Genomic DNA, 4,881 nt, shown 5'->3' on the forward strand with positions numbered 1-4,881 from the left:
TAACCTGTGGACATGCATGCACCAGATCCAACCCATGTACATGCATCTGTTGGCACCTTTTTGAAGGAATATTCCTTGCTGTTATAACCACCTCTCTTTTTGGACTTAAATGCCCTTTATTTTCTATTGTATTAAATTTGGTTTTTGTTGGGAGTTTTTAGTTTTTTGATAGATTAATTTTTGTTTGGACTTAAAGCTCCTTACAGCTGTTACTAAAGTAGGGATATTTTTGTCTTTAGCTTTGAAGCCAAGAGACTATAAATACAAGTGTAATGAGAGAGTGGACGACACACTTTGAATATTAATGAAAAATTATTTCTGCTCCATTAGTGAGCAAATTGGCTATTGCCTTTGTTCTTGTGAAGCTCATTAACTTGCTGAGATTTCTATCTTGCAAGGTTTAATGTGCATAATATTCTTGGTTTATTCATTCTCCATATGAATTAGGTCAAGAATCCCATTTCTGATATTTTCTTTGAATTACACAGCAATCTGATTGTGCTAGTTCAAAGAATCAAATTCATACATCTTGATTTGGTGCTTTCCATATTGTTCCTTTAATTCTTGAATGTGGGTTTTCAAGTTACCAATTACTTGAGGGTTCATATCAGTTTTGGTATCAGAGCAAAGGGACGTCCAAACAAGGTAGATTCTCTATTTGCTTCTTATTCTTTGTATTTGTTACCTTTTTCATATTTGCTGTTTGGCTCTAGTTCCATATTTGTTTCTTCTCCTTCATCTTGCATCTGGTTCTTTCTTGCTAAAACTTGTTTTGCTTATTATTGTGTTTCTATTATTCACATTTTTGTTCAATGTATGCTTGACCGAAATTGGCTCTTGGGGTTTGGTATGACCTGTTTGTTTAAAACTTTGTTTTATTGAGTTTGTCTTAGGGTGTCACACCCTACCCCTCTGTAAGGCATAACATGATCCCGTAGTATACCTAATGAATTACCAACTCCATCTACTGATAACCCATTAAATACACTACAAGGGATTTTAATAATTTTTCTTACTTCTTTTACAGTGGTGAGCACAATTTACAAGTGTTAAAAACCTTTTTGAACTGAGGTGATAGAACTAACACATTTGAATTATTTGGAATTTCTGTAAAAATTTTGGCAGAGTGCCATCTGTATTTTGGATAAAACAATTCTTCAGAAAACCTGTAAAAAGCACTTCAATATATATTTCCAAATCTCAACTCCAACATGTTTCTCAACACAACATATTTCTCAACTCAAATCCATAGTAATTTTTCAAAGACTGAGATAAAAGAAATATAATACAATTTCTACAAGTCAAAATAACTCATAATTTACTTTACAACTTCAATGTACAATTTTAATTTACAACTGCTCAAAACCAAAAACAATATGTACATACAGTGAACATACATTACAGTACAAAATGCAAAATGTGGTATACTCGTTATACCCGAAAATCTCTCGCTGGATGTACTAGCAGCCTAGTCTGCTGCCCTGTCTGTCTGTCTACTTGTGACAGCAATAAAAAGCTATCGCTGAGACAATGTCTCAGTGGTGCACAACATTAACAAAATACAACTTTAAATCACAATTCACAAGTTATAAATAGTGGATACTTAAAACCATAGTTAAATTCAAGACAGTAAATGTCAAAAGGAATTTAAACTGCATTTCTCGATATCACAATAATTTCAATAAATCAAATCATGATTAAATTCAAAACACAGTGAATGTCAATAAGAATTTAACTCCATTTCACAATCTCATAATACATATCAATAAATCACACACAGCTTAATCATGTTCCAAAGTTCAATTCGTCCCAAAAGCCGATGGCTAATGAGGTATTCAATTCGTCCCAAAAGTCAATGACTAATGAGGAATAACATAGCTAGCTAGCAAAAATATGAGTACTCATCCAATTCATCCTCAACAGGCACACACCTCAACACTTCAGCCAGAGAGGAAATTCAATTCGTCCCACTAGACAAGCTAGCGAGGAATACAATCAATATACATGATAGCTATGGTTTCAAACAATTTCCAATGCTTTTCAATCAATAAGTATCCATCAATATCATTCAAACAATTTTTCATAGTTTCAAACCATTTACAATGCTTTTCAAGCAATAATTATTCATTCAAACACATTTTCACAATTTAAAACAATAAAATACAAATAGTCATAATTCATTTCAATTGAAAAATTCAAAAGAAATAGCTGTTGTGCACAAACCTCTGATAACTATCTCCTGGTCTTGACTCAGTGTTTCCTTCCCTTTCCCTGAGTCTTTGCTAACTGAGAAACACAAATTGATGTGTTTCAGTACTTAATTAAACTGCCTCTAATGATAATGCTTGATAATTAATTTACTGAATTCTATTATTTGCTTAGTCAACCTAATATATCGACTCTCGATGCGTACTAGTAAACTAGGTTTTAATGTTACTAATAGGTTACATTCAATAGTCTTTTAGGGTTGGTACATGTTACCAATTCGTTTCCATGTATACTGCATTTTCTTGCAATTTGCTGGATTTCGGGATACTAGTTTGACCTAGCCGGACGACCTAGTTCCCTCGATTTTCAGGTTTTGGTCTAAACTGTAAACTTGTAGATCTATGTCTTATGGAATGCGGGGCAAAATTTCAGGTCATTCTGAGTTATGTAGACCAAGTTATGGTCATTTTACTATTGCTGGTCAAATTGCACCAAAATTGATCACTTTAGGTCATTTTAGGTCATTTTAGGTTTGGCCAGTTTTTGGACCCAAACTTTTGCAAGCTGTTTGACTTGCTTATGGTCATTTCTGGGCTTTGGTGTCTTCATAAGACTTGTAGATATGGGTCTTAACTATTCATGGTTAAAATTTCAGGTCAATTGGACCTGTTTTGAGTGAGTTATGGCCTAAATATTAACTGCTGCCCAAATGGTCAATTTTCAGGCCTTATTTGCACTTAATCCGGATTTGGTCATTTTTCAAGCTACCTTGCAAGCTGAATTTTGGCAAGCTTTCTTCATGAAAGTTGGCACATTTTGTGCCTAGTTTCACCTCCAATTGGTCTCATACCAATTGGAGCCATACACTTAAATTTATAGGCCTAAAACTCAAACTGCCTTATTGCAATTCTTGCAAACATATCAAACATCACTTTTAACACTCACCAAACTTAACATTCAAACTAATTCTGGTTGTACCACAACCTAAACATAATTTACAACATATTATAGGTCATTTTGGAAGTTTACAATTACATTCAATGTGCACCAACAAGTGCAGAATTTATCCAACTCAATTTACAACAATTCAATCACCAATTCATGCTCATTTACATGTCCAACTTCACACCATCATATACACACTCAAACTGCCTTAACATCCAACACAATTCAACATTAATATACCATAATCCAAGCATGAATTCCAGCATTCTTCAAGAGTTAACAAACTGCCACAATGGTACATTTATATTCCATCAATTTCCAAGCTTTAAATTTCATTTTACATTTACATATACTAAGTATACATCACCCAAACAATTTCCTACACAATATACATTTAATCAATCATTTAATTTACCATTTACAAGCACAATTAAACTGCCTTCAAGGTGCTTCCATGGCTGCCAAAAGTACACACCATCATAACTCACCAAAAACTCAAAATTTCTTCATCAATCATTTTATCTCAAGCTTCCCATAAACTTTACTTAAGAAAGAACATAATTTAAACACTTACCTATTGTTGGGGCTTGTTAAATCTTCACCAAATTTCTTCCTTTTTGTTCCCTATAATCTGCCCAAGAGGTGTGGACCAAGTTTAATGAAGAGAATTTATGGTTTTATGTTGAAAATGGGAGAGAATTAAGCTTTGCATGGAAAATTTTCCATGGAGAATTGGGAGTGACAATCGGCCATTGTTGGAAGCTTGAAGAAAATGAGTTAATTAGTGGAGAAATCTGCCCATTTAATGGTTATTATAATCCTTAGTGCTCCACTCACCAATTATAAACTATATTATATGTTTAAATGTGTTAATTAGTCAATTTACCCTCCATTTTTACTATTTACATTAGGTACCCCTAAATTAATTTTTTATTATATTTTCCAAGTGTAATATTATTTATTTTTAATGGACATTTAGGTCAAAAGACAACTCGGGATGTCAAATGACCACAATGCCCCTGTTCGGGTTGTATTCCCAATTTTTCAATAACACCGGGTTTTGTCCGTTTTTCGATTTCTCACTTTTCTTTGTACTAATTATTTAATTTTTCTTTGATATTTCTAATGATATTTGTATTTCAATAGGTGTCTATTTAATTCCTAAAAATATTTTCCAGGGTTCCCCGTAGTTAAAGGCTAGTCAACGGTCCACGCCGTGACTTTCCGGTGCGGTCACCCATCGCTAGGGTTCTCGGCTCGCTTAACTTGGTTGCATTTCTTTACTATTATTTTTCCTTTATTTTTCTTGTATTTTCTTTTCTTGTATTTCATTATTTTATGTCTCCTCACTCATATCGAAGTGTAGTTCTAGGTATCCTAGCTGTCCGTACAACACTGGTCACAGGAATAGTAGAACGCACTACCGAACATAGGGGTGTTACATAGGGTTTTGGGTTAATCAAGCCAAAGCCATTATTCTAGCTATCCATCTTGCTTCCTTCATTTTGATATCAAGCATGAGAGATTATTTGGGTCATTGAGTTCGACTTATATATTTGGCCTGAAACTGTACCAGCATTATTTGGATGTATATAAGACGTTGGGTGTAAATTTTGGAGGTTGTTTGATGTTGTTTGCCCGCTGAACCAAAATTTTGTGGCAGATTCGATCAAATTAAGTTCACATAGCAAATAGGCCCAGAAATTCCTGAAAATTTATAGGTTGTTT

Source organism: Hevea brasiliensis, chromosome 1, assembly GCF_030052815.1.
Source record: "Hevea brasiliensis isolate MT/VB/25A 57/8 chromosome 1, ASM3005281v1, whole genome shotgun sequence".
In the NCBI taxonomy this organism is placed as follows: Eukaryota; Viridiplantae; Streptophyta; class Magnoliopsida; order Malpighiales; family Euphorbiaceae; genus Hevea; species Hevea brasiliensis.